Raw genomic sequence first — 24603 nt, forward strand, 5'->3', positions numbered from 1 at the left:
CAGAAGTTTCGTATAGTTAAGAACCAATAAATACTCAAAGTCCAACATACTGCGAAAGCTAGGTTCAGTGGCATGGATCTGCTTCTGCCAAGTTAAGTTAAGATAAAGAATGTTAACTCTCCATTTCTGTACAGAAAGTCCTGTTACTTCCTATCATGTCACTGTGTCCAGTCAAAACAAACCTACTAAAAGTAACAAGTGTTAATGAGGCATTTTTCTAATCCAGCACTCAGCATGTTATCAAAGCCAGAAGATGTAAGGCTCTGCAAGGATGATGAGCAGCCTCACTGATAAACACCGTCTCTGGGCCCCACCACAGACCGTCCTGCTCCGGCTGCTGCCAGCAAACACTCCAGCACATCCAGCCACTTGGCTCTCTTGAAAATTGCATCCCATGAGCTCAGGCACTTTTACTTTTCATCTGCGGCAATATGGCCTGAGATGGGATTTCTCTCTCACCATGCCGATCCCAGTCCACTTAGGGTTAACACCAGTATTTTAAATACCTAATAAAAAGTCAAGAGCCTCCAGTAAGAAAGCAAAACATAGCATAGTATGATTGAAACAAGATGCTCTGTTTAACAGTGTTGTACATTGCTTAGTCCTTAGTGGAGCAACTGAGAAGCAAGTCAGAATATAATTCACTGCAAACATCTCTAACGTTGAAGTAAAAGGGAAGGGTAGCAAAGGAATACAAATAAAACAAGTACCATAAACGAGCACGTGCTGATTCTCTGCCGTATCTGGGAGTCTAACTGAGGCCCTCAGTGGCCCATGGGTGCAACCACTGCCTCGGGGCAAAGGGGGCAGGCATACTCGGGATATTTTTCCCAAGCCTTTTTTATCTGCACCGAGAACGAGCCAGCTCACTCTCCTCTATTTTCCAGTCTTGACATGATACTGAAAAACTTGCTCAGCTGCATATTCGCCATAAGCAATAGGAAGAAGATATGTGTGACACACCTTTTAATAAAGAAATCAAGAAGAAATGAAAACGCATTTAGAGAGGACTCATATGCGCATATATCACACAAAACTGTAAGGGAAGGGAAACAATTTCCCAGTTCCCTCCTCAGGATCTCTTCACAGATTAGTAGAGAGGCTGCTTGCAAGAGTCCCATCCATTTTTCATGCTCCACAGGAACGTCAATAACCCCTCAGGAGGGACCGCATGAAAGGCAGATACACACACTGGAAACAACATATGGGTAATTGATCTCTGTGCATCATTAGGAAAAGAGAGTATGAGTCAAAACTAGCAATACAACCGTATCACAACCTGGCAGCTAGACAGATGGGCTCCTAGGGAGGAAATCAGAAGCAGCTGGAGTTGTCTCCCTGCACCATATTAATCCCCAAGCTGTATTTTGTCATGGAACAAAGGTAGACTGATTGGCAGTGCCCAATATTCAGTTCTGGAGCCTGGAGCACCCCAATGGGAGTCAGCAGCCTTGCATTTTCTAGGACACTCTTGGAGACTCTTGTTCTCCCCATATACATCACCTTGTTATGGGTTTCCAATGGCCAAGAAAGGGAAGAACTCAAAACGCAAGATCTGGCATGAAATTACTTCGACTTCTCAAGACAGAGCCACAGCAGGAATGGGGCAGGAGCGGTGTCTGCCCTATGCACCTTCTAGGGTTGGGGGAAGCAGAAAAAAGAGAGGCTGGGTGAGTCAAGTGTGTGGCAGCCTCCTAGAACAAAACCCAGCCAGCCCAGGAAGCCAGGAGCTGCAGCAGAGGACACGGGGCAGCAAGAGGAAGGAGCGGACGCACACGTGGCCCACGTGAAGTCCTCCTGATCCTCCAGCCCTCCCAAACACACACACGCAAGGAGGTGAAGGAGAAAAAAGGAACTGCCTGAAGGCCCTGGCCAGCTGCAACTCAAGTTGGGAATGAGGTAGCACGAGGTACGGGAACGCCCTGATGCCTGGCTGGGGTACACGACTTCCAGAAGTTTGGAAAGAAGCTGTCAGATTCAGCTCACATAAAACAAGCAGGGTGTGCAGTGGGGCAAAATGAGGAGTTATATTCATCACTGAGAAAGCTCATTGAAGCCTCGAAATTTCACATGTATCCATTTAGAAATGAAATGCTAAAAAAGAGCTGATGATCTTCAGCAGTATTTCCTGACAAGATTAATAAAGATATATTTATTTCCCTAAAGAGAAGAGATATTTCCAGAAATAAAAAAATAATTTAAGAAAGCCCCTACCCTTCAATTTAGTTAGGAACCAAATTTTTTAGGAGGGTTTCTTTCTGCTTTCCTGTGGAGGGCAGATTGCTCAGTAATCAGAGAGAGGAAGCCTGGCCTGAGAAATATTTCTGTTCTGTTAGCTGCAGTCCCTTACTGAAGCGAGGCAGTTTTCCATGCCGGTGAACAACCACATTAGCATGCCATGCCTCTGCATGAATGTCTACAGGATAGTTTTATAAGTGCTATTAATTTCTTGCATTTACCTATGGAGGAGGCTCATGTTCACACTCAGAGAGATGAGGCCGTGATCGCTGTAGCTGGAGGTGCTCAGGAGTGTCCTGACTCCATTGTCACCAGATCACTTGAAACTCTTTCAGTTTTTCTGACTGAACATCACAACGTTCAGCCACTCCAGTCATGAGGTCTTCTCTCTTCCGACAGCTGGATACAGAGCCTCTACGAAAGGGCTGAAACATCCTCTCTCCATCTGCTGAACAGACTCATGTCTTCCATAGGGAAAGCTGCTGGCAACCCTCTAGACGGCATGGTCACGGGCTTGGACCCACAGCTTGCCACATGCTCATGGTATGCAGCGGTTTCAGCCCTGGTCAGCCGTATCTCAGGATGTATTTTTCTCACTTGAAATGCAAGTAAGGCTTAAAATGCCACTACATAGAAATGCAGTTTTTATAACTATCACTAAATTTCCTTCTGAAGCACAGTGTACAAGACTAGAGCAGTGTACAAATTACTGAAAACTGAAACTGAAAATGTGTACATTTTCATAAATGTATATGGGGATGCATGTTAGAGAGATTCGTCAACTAATAAAATCCAGAAATGATACTAAAATGTCAGCGCTAAATTACCATTATTTTTATATTGATGCCATCTTTCAGCACAGAGCATCAAAACTCTTTAAACACATTAATGACTTAAGCTTCATAACACTCCTGAGATTTAAGCAATAATTAGCCAGCTAGTATAGGTAAAACAATGACAGATTCTGTAGAAAAAAAAATGCTGATTTGTTGTTGATACCTCTGAATGCTATCAAATTATAAAGAATAATTCATATTAATTGCCATGTCATAACTGATTAACTGCACACTCTCACTTTTTTCCAAAATTAATCAAGTGTTTCACTTCCTATGCAAATTTCTCCCATTTTGTTTTCTGACCCCAATTCTTTGTTGCGTTGTGATGACCTGCTCAATACGCACGGGAAGTGAACATCCACGCTAGAGGTAGCCTCCTGATTTCTGTTCTCCTAGTTCTGTGCTCTGATGCCTTCCTTTCTAATGTAAGTATTTTCTAGGATTCTAAAATCACAGATGGAAGCTGCCTGTTTCTAATTTAGCTTTAATTACCTCTCATTCAGCCTGAGCCTTTAAGTAGACCAGCCTTGCTCTCTGGGATATTAAAGTCTTAAAAGTTTCTCTTATACAATCAAGGACTGTATCTGCAATAGCACGGGTTTTTTCTTCACCAGGCTTGGTGGGTTTTTACATTTAGCACCTCTTGGTCTTGGTTTGGAGGTGTAACAGAAAGCAAGTTCTCTTTAACGACAGTGCTGAGAAAGAAAAAGAGAATGCAGTTTTATTTGTGAATAAAACCTACGGGCGTTCAAAGAAGATCTCCGAAATATGAAGCTGCCACTTACCTACAAAAGCTGCATAATATATGATTAACACTAACTGGGACTCAAGGACACTACAGCCACCGGAGGGCTAACATTTTACAATTCAAAGAGAAGATGCAAGTTGAGAGAACTCAGACATTAGCTGTAGGGTTCAGACACAGCACATGTCCTAGTTTTTACCCAAGCTTTCATGAAATCAGGCATCCTGTTATCAGTCCTCCATAAGGCATAAACCTGGCTCTTTCTCAATAAGACATTAATAGTATTTAGCTTCTTGACAAACAGTTCACGGTTTCAGTTATGGTCAATGTTACCTACGTGACCTGCGTGCATGCCGAGTATCCAGTTTCGCTGCAGACTAAGTGTAAATCCACTCACCTACCTGGCCCACGGGCAAGGCAGGTACTTAGTATTTCAAGCCATCAGAAGAGAATATTGACCACAGTCCCCCTCAGCCTGGGACTGGACCACAGTCTCCATCTAAAGATACGTTTGTGTAAATACTGGCTAACTGGTATCTACACAAGTCTGCACTAATTGTTCTAAAAACCAGCATTATTTTATACTCGGCAGCCTGCTGATTCATGATGAGAAAAATAAGCTATGCAACAAAAACCTGAACAATGTCATATCTAAAAATAGCCAGCAGTTCAGACCAGTGCAGTAATAGCATCATAATATAGGTACTAATTACAGGCCAACAATTGCAGACCTTAGAGCTAAGAGCAGATTTCTGAAATAAGCCAGAACAAGATGTACTCATCAAGACAAAACACTGTGGGATGCTATCATGAAGATGGCTACATCAGATCAGCCTCATACTGATTTAAGAGGTTCTCCTCTTAAATCATTAGTAAAGCTGCAGCATCTCATTATTTTTAATAGCTCTTGATATGAACACCACTGCCAAAGTACCTACAAATATCCCTACTCAGTAATCTCCAGGGTTCAACACTGGGCTCCACAACACTAGACCTTCACTTACAGGATCAGGCAGGCTAAAACAAATGCACAATTAATAATTCACAGTACACCTTCTTCCCTAGCTTCACCTGCCACATCTGGGATCAACCTCCCAGAGCTGCTCACTAACCACCGCCTGAGCTTAGCAAGCGCAGGTCAGCATGACGCCCGTGATTTCAGCAAAGCTGCATCACCATCCGCTGATCCATGGTATAGACACAAGACACGGCACGCACAGAGGAAAGGTCTGCAAGTGCCCATTAGCACTCTTCTCACAGGAGACGAGGGGAAGAGAGCTGGGAGTATGGTGGGCAGGCAAAAAGCCTGCAAGGGAGGATTGGGAATGAAAAGGGAGGCTCGCGTAGACCAAGGGCAATCAAAGATGGGAGAGAATGGCAAAGCGTGTTTGCCAGGACACTAGGGAAAGAGGGTGCTCCTGAAACGCAAGAGAACTGTCAGCGCTCTCAGAGGAGGAAGATCAAAGGCTGGGTAAGAAGGAAGCAAGAAATCATGTCCTGAAACAAGGAGGTTTCCACAGTGCTTGGCTGCTCTCCTGCCTTGCTAATGGAGAGACAGTGCAGGGCACACCAGCTAGTCACATTAACCGCCTCTGCTGAAGCTGGGGCAACTTCAGCATGCCGGGAGGAGCATGCACACACCGGCTTCATAGCAACCCCCCAGGAAAAAGCACATCTTGGCACACGCTTGTTTTCTGCCTGCCCACGTTTCTCGCTTCCATCCTCACTCTCAGGAGCAGCAGGAAAAAGCCTGTGTTGGAAAGGCACGTGCTTAAGCCTAGGTGAGCAGGACCTGCCATGGTCTGCCATGCTTCCCAAGTCTGCAAAACGTGTCCTGGACTTCTGCTTGCCCTTGCAGGGAACTTGGTCAGAGCATACCACAACAGCAGTACTTCTGACAGACACTAAAGGATACGGAAAAACGGACGATGATTAAACAAAAGGATTGCATCATTCACCTGAATGAGGAAAATGTCATTTGTCGTTGTTATCCATCTAAAATTCCAACTGTGTTTTTCTTATTTTGTAATGTCACTTCCCTGCCTGTACCCTGCATTTCTGCAAGGGCATTACTGTGGGATCATCAGACTCCCAGAGTTCTCAAACTTTTCCGAAGTTATCTTAAATGCATTAGAAAATTACAGGGTACAATTTTGCAGGAGGGAAAATGAGATACAGAAATATCAGTGCCATAATATCCACCAATTTTGGTTTCATTTTGCACAGAACTTCGCACTTTTATAGCACTTAATACATTCAAAGTGCATCTCTAATTGATATGGTTCCCTGTTGGACCGCTCAGTTCTTCTACAGAAATTTTCTAAGGAGACAAAAAGTTCTCTGAGGAGCAGGAGTAAAGTCTGGCTTCCTGAACTCTTGGGTCTTATAGCTGGGAAGCCTTGGTGCTTGTGAGCTCTGACTTAAGCTCTTTCAAGACTTTTCCCACACAAGCTTTTCCCAGAACTAAGACTTCCACCCATCTGCCTTTTGGGGTCAAACCTGGTGGTCTAGAGTTAACTGCCTGCACAAAAAAAAGGAAATGTCCTCGTCCTCCCCCTTCCAGGCTAGGCACACCAGCACGCCGCACCGCGTCCCACACGCCTCTCGGGAGCGAGCGAGCGGTCTTGTGCCTAGCTGCCCTCAGAGGAATAGAAACTCATCAGCACTACCTGGGGACTTTCTTAACCCATAGGCCAGCAAGGGGTAAGGGGTGAAATGGGTATTTGTGTTTCTGGATTTGTGTTTTGGAGCAGAGGGGAGTCTGAAGGCAAATGTGGGAGCCGAGGCCCTTCCCCAAGGCTGTCAGACAGGAGGCAAAACAGCCACAGTCACGTGCCACATCCTTCATTCCTTGCAAGAACCAAAAACCTTTTTGTTGTGTATTACGAAAAGCTCTTGCTCTTTTTCCTCACAAGAGACCGGGTCCTTGCAGCCCGCCAGCCTACTCTGAAAGACCAGCAAACAGACAAGACCAAACTATTTTCCTTAATCTTGCCCTCAAAATGGATGAACCCTTTTTTTCCCCTCAAATTCTAGACAAAGAATTCAGCCCAAGTCAGATATTCAGCATTAACATCTCTGCTCAGACACTTAAAGGATCACAAAGTTACTACCACGGGAATGCAAGCCTTCCAATGCGCTATTCCAGCTCTCACAACTTTATAATGAATCCCACATTGATGCTAAAGGACCCGGTGTCTGGATCCGTGTCATCAGACGAACGTATCACCTGCCAGGAGGAAAAATAACAATGCCAAAGTTCAAAGTTTTTAGGTCTCCTAGAGAAAATGTGAAATGGGATCTCAGTACATCTGAAGGCTCAGGAATCACAAGATGAATGAAGAAAGCAGGTTTTTTGGTCAGTCTCAGTTTTTAAACACTTGACGTCAGCAATTCTGCTATTTGCCCCAAAATACCGCTTCTACAGAATCTAACTATACTGGCACTCTCAAAAAATAAAAAAGGAAATAGACTACAATTAGAGCTAGTCATAAATATTAAAAAGTAGATAAATAATGAATAAATGCTAATTTTACCTCCCTTCCTGTGCCCACTAAAATTTGAAATGCCTCGTGGTCCTTTCTGCATTATATTTAATAGGCCTTTTTCCATTACATGAATTTAAAACAGCGTATTTGAATTCTGCTCATGGAAAATTTTTGTCTTATCATTGAGCACAAAGGCATATATTGAAAACAAAACCAGAAGCTGCCAGTGAATGTCACGCTTCAATTAAATACATTTTTGGTTACAAAGTAGGATATTTGCACCTTGTAAATGGGGCCAGAGCCATTTTCCTTTTGAGCAACGTCCTGCAAACATTCTTGCACCTGTGTGACTTTATTTGCATGAATTTAGTGTGGTAATTCTCGTAAGTAGCAGTTACTGAAATGGTTCAGTTTACTTCAGTTCATTTTGAAATCAAAATATATTTGAAAAATACACTGAAATGTCAAAACTTCTTGCAGAGCAAGAGGACCATTTGGTGCTGAGGGCTATGTGGTACTGAGCTATTCTCTGCCTTCCAAGATCAGTAACAAAATTCATAAAAATTTCATTGCAGAGTTTTGCAAACTAAGAGCTTTGTTTGGCTTTACTTCATTACACTGCTTTACGTGTTCACATCACAGATGACTAAATACTGCCCAAACTGCTCCAAGTCTGCAAACTCCCCCAAATAAAAGAAGCTTGATCTGTGAAAGTCTGGCTCAACTGGAGTTCAAGAGAGAGTTTTGCGGCATATGGTGAAACGGGTTTTGTTCCAAAGAAATTTTGGATCTCCTTGATCCTAACAATTGTCTTTGTTTTATCTCAGCACGATTTATTTAATTTTTTTTTCAGTGTGGTTTGAGAAGTCTCACTGATGGTACCCGAGCACAGGAAAGCCAGTCGCTAGACATGAACTCTGCCTAGCACCAACAGAAGGTGGAAAACGTGCAAGAAGGTTCAGCTGCCTTTCAGCTCCCCCATCCTCAGGTTTCATGTGGGTCTCGGCATAAATTATAGCAGTAATTGCTTTCTGGCTGCCACCGCTCCCGGCAGGCTGCTCCAGGCACACAACCAGCTCCTCGGGCTCAGCTGACGAGTAGGGATGACTCAAGAGAAAGCAATTCCATCGCTTTCTGGTTTTGTGCTCATATCACAGACCTTCTTCCTATGCCTTCCTCTGCCTTCCCCCTAGGCTGAAATTAGAGCTACAAATGTAATGGTGATGTTGCTGAAATGACAAGAAGAAAATGAATGCCACGATTTTTTTCTTGTATGCCAGAACCAGTGTTGCAAGAGAGTGTGATCTTCCCTCAGCTGAGGACAGGGCTTGGGCCATACCCTGCCCACACATCACATCCAGAACTGCCTGCAGAAATCATCTCCCAGGCACATGAGGGGACTCACAGCTGGCGGAGTAAGAAATGTGATTTATGGAACGTGAACACCATACAGCACAATTTCCTCTCATTTCATTCCACTTCATATCTTGTAGTTGAAAAAAAAATATATCCCATGCTATCTAGTTTATTGCAGGGGAGTCAGGTTACAGTAATAGCAGAGACTAACCCATCAAATCAGCATTCACTCACTTCAATTACTAAATGTAAAGAGATACCAATCTGTGACCAGGATGGAAGACAAAAACTGAATTGAAAAACATCATGGAGAAAAGTGGCATTCCTCTGTCAAAGGAAGATTTATTCGTAAAGCAGGGAAACGATTTCCAAGCTGTTCAAAATCATCTGTGCAACAAGAAATTAATATAGCGAGATCCACATACAAGCCCAGCAATCCAGTCAGAATGGCTGCCCCTTTTATTCATGGTGGATACTCTTGAGAAGTGCATCACTGCAGGGTTGACAGGTCTTCCACCTCCATGAGAGGACATCGGTTGGATTAAGTGTCATTTTGCAGAGATGAAGCAAACATTTTTTATCAGTAAAGTGCAGAAATGTTCCGAACTCCCTGAAAAAAACATTTGTGGGAGGAAACAGGGCCAGGTGGTGGGAAATTAGTGGAAATTAGTATTTCCATGGTTCTTTGGAAACTGGGAGAGAAGCAACTTGTCCCAGGCATCACCAGAATTGTGTGGCAGAACCAGGAATGGAATTTCCATTTTCAGACTAGTATCACACCCTGTTTAAAACCAGCTTGCCTCTCAGTGCTCTGGAGCATGCCCCTGGCACAAGCAAGGCGGTCTCAGGTGGCCAAGGCAGAGAGAACCAGTACACCCCAGGTATGCCCTGGCAGGCTGTTGGGAGGACAGCCGTGTGGCTGCAAGGGCTGGCAAGTCAAAGCCAAGCCGTGATGATCACCGTGCCACCCCCCCTTTGCCTCCTGCCTCTCCTGTCACCTAGAGACACAGGCTATGACCAGCATGGGAAATCCCTCATTATCTATTTCACTTGCCTGGAGCATTGGGGAGAATCCTAAAACAAGCCATTAAGCACTGAAGGCCAACTTATTTGCCTAATTTCTTATTTCTTGTTTATTATGATGATTAATGACTTCAGGTCTCCATCTCAGTATGAAGACGCAGAACAGCCTGGCACAGCCTCTTTAATGGAAATGCAGAGCTGAACGACATGTTTGTCAATTAGCAAATTCCCCACTAAAGGGTCTGACTCTTAAAGTAATGAAACAATTACTGCCAGATGTTATTATTTATTAGTTATAACACAGTGGCACTTTCAGTCTAGGGCAAGACCCCACTGTGCCTGGCACAATACAAGCATTGAACAGAATACATAATCCAAGTGCTTCTGTTTGCAGAGCCATGGCCTTATGCCTGATCCTACTGATGCTCTTCAAAACATGCGAGCAAAACCGATATTTATATTAAAATTAGCAACGGTAACAGCAGCAGTTATTCCTCCTCTCAGGAGGAACGCAGGTCACTTGGTTTGCGAGTGCCATCCCTCCTTCCCCCATCAGTGCTGCAAGGAGCTCACCCTGCCCCGAAGATGGGAATACCGGAGGAGAGCATCACAGCCGGTGCACAGGCTTTGCTTCTGGCAGATAGTGCTGGAAGAGCAAAGCAGGACTTGTCCCCTCTCCTACCTCCAAGGCAACTGCCCTTTTAGAAGGCAAGGGCAGCCCCTGACTAGTGCTGGCCTGAGAGAGGAAAGAGGGTAATACTTAGAAACAAACTCCACGGACGGGCAACAGTCCCGTGCCCTCAAAGGTCAGCTCAGGTTTTCCTAGTGAGATGTCGTACGATCTGTCAGCACGGGATGTAACCAAGAGAACGGGTTTCAACTGAGAGAGGGAGCATGGATGCTGAGCCTCGGGGAAGAAAGCTCTACCAAAATGCGGAACGCTTTCCTTAGGCAGCTGATGGAGGCTTCACTGCTGAAGTGATTTACAATTAGAGTTGAAAAGAATCACATAAATACCATAGGAAAATTCACAGTGGACTCACAGTGATGAAAAATATGATCCAACAGGCTTTCCTTATCTCTTAACTTGAAGATAAACACTTACCTTTTAAAGTATCCGTGCAATCCAAAGCCTGCTGAAGTGTCTAGAAAGGCAAAATTCAACTGGGCTTCAAAGGAGGCCATAAATTTGAGGGAAGGGCCATGTTTTTTTTAATTTGTTTAAACAATGAAAAACTAACTACAGATTTTGCCAGTAGATTTTATAGATCTGTTGCAACCATTTATAGATTTTGCCATAAATCCCAGCATATCCCTACAAGCCAGGTGCTGCAAAACTTTTGCTCTTTTTGCCCTGAAGGTTTTTGAACATATTTATATTCAGGCTTGGCAATGCCAATTAATGTGTTAGCTGCAGTAAGATAAGTGTCCTTATTTTTTCCCCATAGCAAAACTAAAACATTCAGTAACTTTGCTTTAAGATATCTAAAATCTATCAGTTTGTAAAGGCAAAAGGAACATGGAATGGAATCTGATCTAGAAACTATATAAAAAAAGAAAGTAATCAAAACACTAATTAGTGTCCCATTAATAATGCAATCACACCACAACATCCCAATTTTGAAAAAATGTTATTTTTTTTCTCAGAGCATGTATGTTATTATTTTCCATCTCAAGTAAATGTGCACAACGTTCAGCTCAGCTGTGCATGAAAGTAACGGTGTGAGGCAGAGGTCTGTTTTCCAAGGTAATGAAATCCAACTCAGGCCACTACACAGAGACACACCTATAAAAGCAATAGTCATAAAACTGAGAAAAAACAGGAAATAAATCACTTTATATAATTTGGTATTTTAAAGTAAAAGAACCAATCAAATTTCTTCAAGGTTTTGGGTACCTTCATGGGCTATCATGGGGGAAAAAACCCCAAAAACCTAAACCCCCAAAACCCAAGAATGCTCTAGAAATAGGAGATTTAGAATGAAGTATGACAGATGCTATGAAAGTGTTCGGACTGGTAAATTTTAAGTGCATACAGTTACCACTACTTTCTGGAAATTGTTTATCTAGAAGACACAAAAGGTCAAAGGACCGTGAGGATGGATGGTCTAGAAGGATCAGAAGTGACCATATTTTTTGTTTCCATTCTTCCCACTAACAAAAACTGCAGAGATAAAGTTTTGGCAGTGACATGGAATGCAAAGTCTCTATTATTGGCAACATCCACTAAATCCTACCCCTCCCAAAGGTGGATGCCATTCTTTCTTCTGTATTTCTCCTCTTACGAACTTCTCTTTTTCTGCCTCCTGTTTAGTAAGTGCTGGAATTAGTTGACCAAGTCATCTCGACTACATGCAACACTGCCCAAAGGCTGTAACCAGAAAGCAAGAGGAAAGCAGTGGATTTTACAGCTCAGGACTAGTGTAAATTTGCAAGGCCTGAGTGGCTGACACGCTGTGTTATGTTTTTAGTTTTCCAGAAGAGGGCTACACATGCAAGTGGGTGTCAGAGGTAGAAACTTCATCATTTCAGTCCTCTCCCTTATCTACCTTTTTCCTGTCCTAACGGAAAAAAGAGCAAACTTCAACAGTAGTGCCAGATCATCTCATCCAATTCTCTATCTCAGAAGGACAGACACCGCCAGCTAGGACACAGACACACGGAGGCTTTTCCCTACACACACTCCAGGCAGCCAACACTGAAGGCAGTAAGAAAAACTGCTGCAGTGAAAGCCCTACTTAAGCCTTTGTGTTTATCTGCTAGTGGATTCCTTTCTTTTTCTTGTGTATTTTCTTACAAGGCTAAAATTACTTCAGCGGTGAAAGCCATTAATAATGGAGATAATTGTGTTGCGGGATTTGGTGTCAAGTTAACTGTTTAAAGAGTAGCAGCAACACAAGGGCCTGGTTAACACTGCATCCCCTGTGAACTCAAAATAGCACCTAATTAACGCGACGGGGGCAAAATAAGGGTTTGCGTTAAACGCAGTGCTGATGCAGTCTATCAGCTTTTCTGACAAACAACTGCTCCACTTTTTGCTGCTTCCCAGTTCACAGAAGCACAGACGTTTTAGGCCAGCAAAGGCCACAACACGTAGCTCTGATCTCCTGCACCACGCGGGACACAGAAGTCACCCAGGAATCCCCGCAGTGAAGAGATGACTTCTGCCGAGCCTCATGAGCAAACACTGACGTCAGGAGTTTGTAGATGAAATAAATCCCAGGCCTGGTTATGATTTGCTCTAAGGCTGGCCTACAACCACTCAAGGCTTTTTTACCCCACTAGGATAGACTGGAGATGCAAGAATAAAGTCCTGTCCCTCTTGGGAAGGCATCTCACGCTTTGTGTCTCAACCTTTTACTCTCTTAAACGTAATTCACTCTTCAACACAGATTCTCTGAGATGCATAAGCAGGAGGAGAAGGTGAAACTCCCAGTATGCTGCTACTTGTGACTTAAATCATTACATGAATCTCAACCTTGAGCAGTAGAAGGCTAGAGAATAACCCAGCACACCTCTAGCCCCAGGAGTGGTATCAATGGATGCATAGTTTTATGGACAAGGCTCCAAAGCCAGAGGGGAGCTGCTGCCTTTCAGATGGAGTGACTGACAAAAACTGAACTGAACTGGATGCAAATGCTACAGTCTCAGTCTTCTCAAGAGGAACCATGTTAGGTCAGAGGAAGCCAAGAGCAACTGCTCACTGATATTTGCAATGATAATGCTATTACAATGCATTAGTTTTAAGAAGCTGAAAATCCAAGCACAAGTCAGGCTAGTTTCTCACCAAGGATTTAACAGCCTCCCTTTACCTTTATGTTTTTAACGCACACGCTGCATTGTCAGTTATTATGGTTAATTATGCCTTTTTGTGGATTTGAGATCCTATTTCTTAAATTTCCTCCTACTAAGGAAACATAAGAAAGAACCAAGACCTTGCAGTATTCCTTCTTGCAAGGCAGATGTGGGAGAGCCCTAGCACATGTCATCCATACCGCTGGATAAGGACTCCTTGCTACAGGTATTGTGCACTGCCTCTACTCTTATCCTGAGAAATCCCGAGATCCTTATACAGGCAGGGAACTACATATACATATATATCAGTGGATGAAACCTTCAGACACCGAGTCTAACATGGAAGGGAAGCCCAAGTCTCACTGTGTGCCGGCCAACAGGCACACATGCACACACAGGGAGAAAACCACTAACCTGCCCCATACAGCCATCTTCTGGAACAACTGACTTCCCCAGTTATTGCCACCCAATACACAGAATAAGAGTGAGAGTTGCCTGAACAGCAGCTGGCTTAAGATACCTAAGCCCATGCATTTAATCCCTGAGTGGCTATCTTTAAAACAAGGGCACGATGATATATCATTTTGTGGAACCTGAGCTTTCTGCAGTCTTCTGGCAGGATCACCTGGTCCTATCAGGACGCTGTCCTGTATAGCCCCATAAAAGAGCTGCATTCAAAGAAATAAAAGTGTTGGAATAAGTGCAAAATACCACCATAGTATGCTAAACAAACACATCAGTCATTAAACACTTAAGTTCAGTTTATCAAGGAGGATAGATAGACCAACAAAAATGAGTTGGTTCTAGGAGCTGTCTTTGGGCCTTTCTACCTGCAGCGCTCCTACCAGAGGTGCATTGCTTCCAAATACAGCATTGCACTCTACTGCACGGACAGGTCCTGCCAGGCACCAAGCCGTACGGACACTATACAATGCCCATACAGCCCCGGACTGTCAGGAGTAACATCTACTATTTTGCTAGCATATTTACACACACTAATTTTGCTTGTATCAGGAATAGTGTGGCCAGCAGGACTAGGGAAGTGATCGTGCCCCTGTACTCAGCACTGGTGAGGCTGCACCTCGAACACTGTGTTCAGTTTTGGGCCCCCCACTACAAGAGACATTGAGGGGCTGGAGCGTGTCCAGAGAAGGGCAACGAAGCTGGTGAAGGGTCTGGAGCAGAAGTCTTATGAGGAGCAGCTGAGGGAGCTGGGACTGTTTAGCCTGGAGAAAAGGAGGCTGAGGGGAGACCTTATTGCTCTCTACAACTGCCTGAAAGGAGGTTGTAGAGAGGTGGGGGTCGGTCTCTTCTCCCAGGTAACAAGTGATAGGACAAGAGGAAATGGCCTCAAGTTGCGCCAGGGGAGGTTTAGACTGGATATTAGGAAATTTTTCTTCACTGAAAGGGTTATCAAGCATTGGAACAGGCTGCCCAGGGAAGTGGTTGAGTTGCCATCCCTGGAGGTATTTAAAGGACGTTTGGATGAGGTGCTTATGGACATGGTGTAGTGGTGGTCTTGGCAGTGTTAGGTTTACAGTTGGACTCGATGATCTTAAAGGTCTTTTCCAACCTATATGATTCTGTGATTCTGTAATTACAGCAACATCTAACTAGGAGGAAACGTTCCCTGGGGCTCCCACCACGAAGCAGAGAAGAGAGGGCACAGCCTTGCTATTAGCAAGAGGCCTTCTTTGGCAGTACCCGAGGTGCTCAAGGTTTTCACCAACAGGCTGTAGCCTGGCACTTAGATACTGATAATAGGAAAGCGTTCTCGCAGTCCCAGGGGAAATCCAGTCATACATATCCCCTTTACCTCATCATTTGAACTATCTTGTGCATGTTCATCTACACAACTTAGAGGCTGTAAATCGTCTTCTTTTAAACAGAGTGTAAATTGTCTTATTTACACTGTCGCATGGTGGCTTTTGTATATTTAAAACGCCTTTGATTACCATTGGCGATTAGATGGCTGACCTGGGCTGCCCCTGTCTAAGATTCAGCTACCTAAAGCTAGGCAAGGAGTACCCCGAGCCAGGCAGTCAGTCCCAAACCACACTGCCACAGACCAGGAATTCCCACTGGGCCACCCAACTCCCAACATTTTGCTGCTTTGCATATAAAGAAAAAATACAATACATTTTTTAAAATTGATTTTGCTTGTCTGCTTGTTTTCTGCTTCTGGTGTTCTTTCCTAATTCAGTTTTCCCAGTTCTTACTCACATAATGCCAGCTGCTTTCTGTCCTCTGTATTCACGTGTTGCTCACGTAAACTATTCCTATTCCTGTTTAGGTTTGCTTATAAAAACCAGCCTTGCCCTACCCACAAAATGCATTTACTATGGGTGACCACACAGTCAGGGGATAATCATGTGAAATAACTTGTTCCACTTCCAGTTAGTGTCTTCTGTCCCTCACAAGAACACCTCTACCCCTGAAATACCAGGTTATTGCACTGCTAACTGCTATTCAGAATCTAAAGAATCATCAAATCCAGAAATGTGTTCTTATTCTGAAGAAATTTCATGTTGTCTTCTCTTATAGTCAATACAATAAGAATACATATCTAGTGTGGAGTGTCTTGGCTATTATATCAGAAAGGAAAACCGTATTACATTTAAAGGAAGGAAGGTGACAAGTGATTTTAATCTGCTTTAAAAATTAGTACTAGAAAACAGGCTAGGACCTTTAATAGATTTGTTGCTCATTTATACCACTGGGTTTTGCACGTGGGCATTCAAGTCAGCACCAGTGAAACTGGTCTCCTGGCCAATTTCTCAAAAACATATGATAATAGATTCATAAACTGAGTCAACTGCTAACTTGAGCAATGAATGCACAAAACTAGGCCTTGCAAAACAAGAGATGAGCGAGGAACATGACAAATATATTTGGAACATTGTAAATGCAAGTCTTTCTCTGTTTTTCCAAATGGAAGGAAAATTGTGAGGTACATGAAGCCAAACGACTGCATTTACCAGTAAGTGCTGCAAACAAGGACTACAGAAATGCCGATTGACCTGTTTTCTGATCTTGCGTGAATTTCAAAAGTAAAACACCACCAGTAAATACCGGTATTATCACATACAGCTTATGTCATCTAATTAATCACGGGTAGTTATTACTGCCAAACTCTTGACAGTCAGGATACAAACACAATCCGTCCTACGTTAACAGTCACCTCTGCAGGCTGACTACTACTTGTTTAGCACATACACAACACAGCTTGCTGTCATGGAGGCAAAGGATAAGGCCTCTGTAAGAGGGCAGAAGACACAGTCAAACTAAAAAGTGCTTGAGCATCTGGAGAACATCTTTATTCCTAGTCCGTAACCACAGCGGACCACCTAGTCCTGGCTGGAAAAGCAGATAAAAGCAGTATCTAAATACGAGTCAGTTGTACTCAGGAAGCCAACAGTGTTCCCTAAGCAGCCCGGAAGGATAATGTTCTCCCAGCAAGGTGAGAAAGGTTAAGGAGGTACCATTAACTTGGAGAGGTAGATGGTTTCTGCCTTGATGTAGCGTATGTAGGAGTTATCCCCCAGAGAGAAACAAAAGTGCGAGCTGAGCAGCAAGGACCTGAACGGCACTGAAGTCAGACGAGAGGGCTGTTTCTGTTTCTGGAAGTGCAATCCAGCAGCGGTCTGTCTGCTAAAGATAGCCTGAGAGCCTTCCTCAAAACCAGACTCCTCGTCCTCCTGTGTGAATGCAAAGCCTCTCGTGCTGCGGGAGCGCTGCACTGAGCCGAGAGAGCAGGTCTGCCGGCAATCAGCCTACTCGCCCCGCCTGCCCAGGATGGACAGAAGGTGCGGGAGGGCATGTGGTGCCTCTTTTTCTTCTGGAGGCTGCTCTTTCCGAGCAAAGATGTGTGGGCAATGTTTGTAGGCTGAATTTTAATAGCTGAATATTAGTGAAAAGGCTGGAGACCTCGTAGGAGTACACAGGAACCAGAAACTGCAGGGAGGAGCTGGGTTTGCTCTTTTTCCAGTTATGCACTTTTTCTTTACAGACTTCATTAAAAAGTCTATAACAAGATGTAAACTGGTTTGAATTTTCATCGCAAGATTACTAAGGCCAATGAGGGACAGATAAACCCTTTGCTCCTCCTCCCTACACAGTCACACACAATCAAGTTTAAAGTTCAACAGACATGAGTGCTTACAGATTGTAGATGCCCTAAGCTCTCCCAGGGAGAGACCGGCCATGTATCATTCTCAGACTATTATAAATAAGAGCAAAAGAATAAAGCAAATAATTTGACTAATGCACTTCTTGATCAAACAAAAGAGTAAAGCAATCTTCATTGCTTCTGCACTGCAGAGCAAGCTTCTCTGAAGGACCGCAACCACCAGCTTGCCTTTTTTTTTTTCAATAATGCTATTTTTTCCAAAATATTCTAGATCTTTTATTCACAGCCCCTTCATTTCTGCTCTCTGCATTAGCTGCATCCAAGATGCACACTATGCATAGCCCTACTACACCCCATTGCAGCTGTCTCGGCGCTGCAGTTTGCATTAGCTATACCTTCAGGACACCGCACTTGCTCCCCGCTGCACTGAGAGCAAGGCATGCGCTGGCTCTTACCTCGCACCCGCCTTCAGTCAGGCCTGGGATATATCATGTACGGATGTCCCTCTGCCACGCTGGGCACCCACGTGCTGTACACAGCTCATTGGTGTGATATATGGTCTCCTTGAGCAGCCGAACCCAACACAAGGGGACGTGGAGCAGGAGAGGGGCCACAGCCCTATATTCTTTCTGAGGGTATTTCAGATGGTGGACACTGTTCCTTCTCCTCAGTCCCACTACACAACCCACAGATGTGGCTTAGTGCTGTGGCCATTCCCCATTCACATGACCAAGAAGTGGCCCATTGCATCATCCAACACGTGGTGCCTCTCTGCTGGGAAAAAATTACGCTGCCCTTGAACATGAGGTTTCTGACAGCTGCCAGTACTTCCCACGCTCCCATGTTCAGCTGTCTTTTATCCACTGGAGCCTGCAAAGAGACTTACTACTAGGTACGAGTTTGTCCCCATCTACCCCCTCCTTCCTTGCACCGTGATCCAGGTGATTTCAGAGGAGTCTGCTGGGGAAGCCATGCACCGGGAGGAGATGCGGGAGGGACTCTCTGCTCCCCTCCAGCACCATCTCACAAAAGCAGGCATGCTGGCAGACGGGAGGGGAGATGTCCAGGCTGTCCTCCAGAGAGCGGGGAGAAGCTTCTTTTGTGGTCACACTAAAGGGATTAAAAAGCCTGCCCCTCCTGAGGTTACTGGGAGTTTTGCTCTTGACTTTCAGTGTCTGGATCTTACTGTGTTTAGGGCGGATCAACTAGCTATTAGATAGGCCACTCCTTTTTCAACACAAAATGAAAACCCTGGAGCACACATAAAAAAGGCTGCTTCTTTTTTCTTTTTTTAAATAGTCTCTAACATTCAAAAGGAATTAGATAACAGCTATAATGGCCCCACCTACTCTTGATCCTTTATGCTGCCAGAATGTTGTCTGTAATAAATCATGAGAGCACTACATTACTCCGAAGCTAAAAATGGAGCAGAGTCAGGAGGCGGCACAGAGCCCTGCATACAGAATATAGAGTCGTATTTGATAACATCTGCACTCAGTCTGATTTTAAGCTTCCTCAGGTGAACCCAAATGAGGAGGGAAAGGTTCACGGGGTGATTACAGCACGGGCTGCTTTTAAGCCTTTTTCCTTTCAACTTCACTTTCATCACATTTTGATTTGGGTTGGATTAGCTCCTGGAAAGGGAGCTTAACAGAACACTGACGGCATTGCCAAAGCCAAGACAGTTGTTGAAGGGTGGCGAGAGAGTGCAGCTGAATGGCAGGATACAATATCATCCTTCCTCAAATCAGAGGGGTAAGATCAAATCGTTTCTTACAGACCTGGTGAGAGAGCTTCTGAAAAAAAACTGGTCCCACTAGCTCTACAGGGGCTAAAATACCGATTTAGAATTTAAAATGAGTAGCAAGCACTGATCACAGTGGTGGACTCGATAAGGCAGCTCATTCCTGCTGAGAGCTGACGCATCGTTCCGGTTGTATCCCAGGCACCCTCACCAAGTGCTGGCTATCCGTGCCGAACAAGCGACCGGGCTGGCTGTGACACCCGCCTGCCTTTGCCCTGCTATCCAAATGGGTCCGCTGAGGTCTGCTAGGCAAACGGTTAAATGAAACTATCTATCTCGAAGGTTTTTTCGTAACAAGAATAAGAGGTTTTAACATCTGCTAGGGACAACTCTGGATAACGGTCATGAACAGAATTTTTAGTCTTTAGGCTCTACGAATAATTTTAGTTACAATAGCTGAATTTTGTAGATGGCTGAAAAATAGACCCTGAGCGCCAGCACTCACTTAAATTGGATAAAGCAGTACATTTCAGCTGTTGACACTGAAAAAGCTTTTGGGACAGATTAATACCAGGGAATCAAAAATAATAAATCAAATGAGATTTTTTTTCCTTCAAGTAGGCCTACCATCTAGGAACTGAATTTCAGTGAGAGCTGAAACTCATGGGGAGCTAATGAAAGTACTGCTGCAGGCTGCTAGTCCCGGGAGTTTTAACACCCACAGCTGCTGGAAAGCACATGGACCAGCTCTCAGATTTCTGGCAGGCTTTACTGCTGCACATTTACCATGTAAATAACCCTGTGTGATGCAAAAACATCTTAAGGGTTCTTTCCACGTCCAGATGGTATTGTTCTTTCTAGGCCAGTCTGCTAGATATCTGATCTTAAGGCAGCCTGGCAGGCTGCTTAGATCTTCCCCTCAGATGTCTCCATGTTTTCTTCTGTGACTGACTTACTGGAACAAGAAAAAATGAAAAGCAAACCTCAAAATCGCTACTCGCAGATGTGCCCGAACGGCAATTATGCAAAGAAATCAAATGGAGCCACCTCATTAAGAACTGATCAAATATGTGAGGAGTATTTCTAAAAAAAGAAGAGGAAAAAGAAGAACAGTTAATGACTGACATAATTTGAATTAATAGATATTAAGGCCAGCAAGACTATTATACCTACCAGCCAGTCTGATCTGCAAAACATCAGCCAAAGAAAACCTCAGGAAAACCTGTTTCCACTGAGTTATTTTTAAGTCTACACACAGGCATTCATTAAACACATCCATTTAGTCCTTCCATCATCCTGCACTATTCCGGCTTTATTATTTAGTACAGATACAACAAAGGAAGATGCTTTTATTGCTCACACCTAGTACAGATACAACAAAGGAAGATGGTTTTATTGCTCACACCTAGTACTTTTTGTGCCTTTCTCTGCATGCTGTAAAACCAGCAGACTTACGAATGACCTGATCTGCTTTCTGTGGCACTGCCTGGCATTCTGGCCACAAACCAGCACCAAACCATAATCCCTACTGAGGAAAATTTGAGGGACAACTAAAACATACCAGTAGCACTTAGCTCACTAGCACTTTCAGTCTGTTTCCCATTAGAAATAATTTTGTCTGTGTCTAATTTTATCTAAAGCATGGACCATTGGTGATAGCATCACGGTCCAGTTTGGTTTATCGATATAGAGATTGCATCTGCATGTCCATCAATTTCCAGTAGGCACCCTTAACAAATGTAACTCAAAAAAACCCACCCAAACTTAGAAACCATTTTTTACTTCTAAAATGCAATAATTTTCCCATATATCTAGCAAACCAGAATCATTAGATCAATTCTCCTCCTTCAGTCACTAATCACCCCAGGAGCATTTCCTCAGGTTTAGTCCCCCGGGCTTGAAGCCAGACCCAAAATCTACTTTGGACCTGGACGGGCAGAAAACTCCAGGGACAAGAAAAGTTCCAGGCACAGGCATTGCCCTGGCTGCTAGGGTGGAAACAGGAGATGCACAACCAAAATGAGACTCCAGGGGCTGATATTCTGTTCTTACCTCAGTCCCAGGCTGCTGTGCAACCAAATACCATTTTTCATAAACACCATGGTCATGCGGACCATATAAAGGCCCTGGAGGTGGAGCAGCCGCCACTCACAGAGGCTAGAAGGACTCCACAGCGATCAAACCATGACAGGATGACCCGAGAGAACAAAAGCTCTAGCTGATCCGAAGTTTTGCACAGTGTTTTCAAGGTAAAAATCAACACAAACGGGTAACTTCTTGAGCTAGACTCCAAAGACTGTAAGAAAAAAAAAAAAATTACAGTGCTATTCCTCTGCAGAAAAAAAAAAAGTTCTTTAATTGAGTTCTGGTAGAGGAAGAACATGCAGAGTCTGTAATAAGGATCTCTGCTAGGAGGGAAGGGTTGCTCCTAATTTTTTCCTATCAGGAAGTGTTGTTTGTTAATGTGCGGGTTTTTTTGTTTGGGTTGGTTTTGGGTTTTTTTTTTTGGGGGGGGGGGGGGGGGGGGGGTGCACATGTGTGTTCATGATAGGACTTTTTAGCTCCTTAAAGCATTGCTTCAATTAAGAGTTGAGCTCTGCAATCTCAGGAACCTGTATCATGCATAACCACTGGCTTAAACAGTGTTGAATCATGAACTCAAATCACGTACGGAAAATCCAGAGACAACAGTGAGATTAAACACTATCTCCATTAAGACATGTTTTGCTAAGTGTCTTCTACTGAGGATGTATTTTGATAAAATATGCCTGTTGTCTCCATGCTATGGATATCTGGGCTGTTATTCTAAAAATAATTGAACTATTTTTCTTCAATTCAGGAAGTTTAATTTTATTAAGTAATTGCAAAGCAATGTACAACATTCATAAGCAAGTCATGAAGACTGCAGGCTAATACTGGCACGGCCAACTTCCACAATAAAAGGAGAGATTAAGCTTGTTGTCTTAATTGCACTTGTGTAATCAATTTATTTTGGATACTGAAGAACTGAACAAAATGGTGCTTTCATTTAATTTAAACACTAACAAAAATTAACAGTTGGACTTCTAGCTAAGCAGCCAGAAATACTTCCACTGCTCATAGTGCAGTGCTCATACTCTTGCTATAAATAAGCAGCTTAATGACATCCAAACAATCCAATCAGTCAAAAGAGGGACACAAAATGAAAAAATATTTTAATACTCTTGCCATTTTAGCATGCCAGAAGTTAATTAGTGGTATTAACATTTGAGTTTTGAGACCCAAACCGAGGTTGGTTTCAATGACTCTAGACAGTATAAGGCTGCAGAGCAAGGCTAGTCAAAGCAGAATTTCAGTATTTTAAAATACTGAGAGAGTCACTGAGATTGAAGAACTTGTTTTAAGAAAACAACCAGGAGATATTAGACCCTATACTTTTAAAGATTTTGTCTTCTGGTTTACAGGTCTCAAAATTCTTTTTTTCCCAGGTTTTCCCAGAGTTTGAGAAACTAGAAATGGTATTTAAAGGTGAGAACTGAGTGTAATCATCCCCAAAAGAAGTCACTCTAAGACCAGCAGAGTGTAGCGAGTGTCCCCTGTGAGTGCATGCTGCTAGTAATATAAGCAACCTGTTCAGCTAATATTATATTTAATCTTCATACAATGCTTACTGAGGGGAAAAAAATTGAATCTTGTAAGAAAGTTACTGCATTTAATATTCCCCATAACATGATGCACATGGTTTACTGACGTATCTCCAGGAGGCTGTAAGAGGAAAAAAGCAGGCTCCATCCCTCCAAGTGCTAACTGCAGCATTACTGCCAGACCTTAACAGGGAGGGGAGGAGGCAGCTGCCTGCAGTCCTGGCAGCTGCCTGCAGTCCCACCTTGGCAAAGTGGGGCCCAGCCTCAAGAAATGAGGAGGCTAAATCTTGTAAGAGGCAAGCCCTAGCGTCTGCTGGCCTGGGTTGGCACAAAAGAGAGTCACCTTTAATTCTAGGCCTAGGGCTTGCTGTTCCTCTGGGCTTTTCTGGTTCTCTCAAACTGATTTTTGTGGCTCAGCAGGGATGGAGGCCAGCACCATGGCAGACTTGGGTCCCAAATGTTTGCTGGAAGGCTATCAGAGCTAATGTTCTCCCTCCTGCCTGCATGCAGACTGGCTTTCTACCAAACCAATGCCAAACACACCCAGAGAAAGTGCCACTGCGACTGGGTCAAGGTAAAGTGCTTGGCAGCCAGCTCAGACAGCTTCATGTCCACCACAGCCTCCTGGAGATCTTCGCCACCGATCCGAAGGATCAACCCTACATAGCAAGCTCTGTAGCAGCCAACAAAGAAATCCAACCAGAAAAACTTAATGGGAGATACAGTGGTCAAGCTGAGACTGGGTTTTCTCCCTGTTTGAAAAACTCCAACAAGACTACAGATTGTGTACACACTAGTTAAACCCCAACTGAGGCTATAAAAATATATTAGGATGGAATATCTATTGCACACGTGGTCTCTCTAGGCCTCTCTACAATTACGAATTCCTGCTTGTTTCTAGAGGAAACCCAGGATGCTTGTCCATCCACTGAGATCACGGTAATGCCGTTCAGAGCTCTGTTTTGGATGTCATCTGCTCAGCAGAGCTCTGTTTTGGCCAGACCATGGGACAGACTACCCAGAAAGGCCATGGAGTCTCCATCCTTGGAGATACTCAAAACTCAACACCAACACACGCACGCCACCTGCTCTAACTGGGCCTGCTTTGAGCAGGAGGTGGGAATAGAGGCATCCAGAGGTCCTGTCCAACCTACCTGATTCTGTGATCCATCTCTCCCCTAAAACTAGCAAGTTGAAACTGTGCAAGATGTTAACGTGAAAAATAATGAAGGTAAAAGTCAAAGGAGGTTATATTTGGTAGGGTTAAGATATGGAAGAAATCTTAAATGGAAAATTTTGAGGAAAGACAAGAAGAGACAAAGGTTTCACTAGCTCCTGCTCTGCTGTAATCCAGACCAGTCATTCGTGGTTCACCATAGGCATATAGTATTTTAAGAAAGAGGCTTGAAACTTTTAAACTAAATACAACTTTTAAACAGCAAGAAAAATATTCTGAAATGTCTTGTGCTTAGTGAATTCTTTTATCTATTAGAGCTCAATTCAGCTCTCATGAGGTCACAGTCCATCCATTAATTTTAGTGCAATTTGGATCATGACCTAAATTAGTTGGCTGATCAGCCTGTCATTTTAGTCTCGGCATTTTGGATAGTCACAATCATGGCCAAG

General features: G+C 43.7%; 1 protein-coding gene across 2 annotated transcripts in view; it reads right to left on the reverse strand.

The window, feature by feature from the left end:
• TMCC3 (transmembrane and coiled-coil domain family 3) overlaps nt 1-24603 on the reverse strand; it is a 150130-nt gene that overhangs the window by 87319 nt on the left and 38208 nt on the right. Inside the window, exon 1 of one of the 2 annotated variants that reach the window (XM_075497210.1) lies at nt 18066-18130. The exons of the other annotated variant lie outside the window; for it this stretch is intronic. The gene's annotated coding sequence lies outside the window, so the exon portion shown is untranslated. Of the gene's footprint in view, nt 1-18065; nt 18131-24603 lie in introns of those variants that run through there. 2 annotated transcript variants of the gene reach the window in all.

This window comes from Mycteria americana, chromosome 1, assembly GCF_035582795.1.
Source record: "Mycteria americana isolate JAX WOST 10 ecotype Jacksonville Zoo and Gardens chromosome 1, USCA_MyAme_1.0, whole genome shotgun sequence".
NCBI lineage: Eukaryota > Metazoa > Chordata > Aves > Ciconiiformes > Ciconiidae > Mycteria > Mycteria americana.